This window comes from Cephus cinctus, unplaced genomic scaffold, assembly GCF_000341935.2.
Source record: "Cephus cinctus unplaced genomic scaffold, Ccin1 Ccin1_scaffold0068, whole genome shotgun sequence".
NCBI lineage: Eukaryota > Metazoa > Arthropoda > Insecta > Hymenoptera > Cephidae > Cephus > Cephus cinctus.
The window spans coordinates 299931-300491 of record NW_014332811.1 but is presented as its reverse complement, the minus strand read 5'-3'; positions in this window follow the sequence as shown (position 1 = coordinate 300491).

The following is a 561-nucleotide window of genomic DNA, read 5'->3' as shown; positions in this document are numbered from 1 at the left end:
GGGGGGGGGGGGGGGGGGGAGGTAACGTTTCGAGTGAAAAATTGTAAAAGAGTAACTTGGTCTTTTTTTTTTATTTTATTTTATTATTTTTTTTTTTTTTAGGGAATTTTTTATTACGTGCGACGCTCTTCTACTAACGTATGGCCACGGGAGTTCGTTAGTTAAGTTTTTCATATACATGTATATCATACAAGTATTTATAGGGGATGAAAAGTGGCCTAGACTAAGGGACGAAGAAGGCTGTATAGGAACGATAGCCCGATTATTGCAGTTTCGAACTTGGCGACTGTAATTATTTATCAAAATTATATGGAGAGTTTATATATATATATATAGGAAATATTACACCGCATGGGTGATAAGAGATAAGGGATGAAATAGGAACGACCAATCGTCGACATTGGCCTGCGTGTTATTTTAATTACTTCCTATCAATGTAGTATATATATTTATATATTGTATGTAGCAATGCCGGGTACTTCGTGGGCTGGTGCCAGTGATTACGTAATTAGTAGCAGGCGGATTAATTAATTTAAAAAAAAATTTACTCTCGGTCGTGGG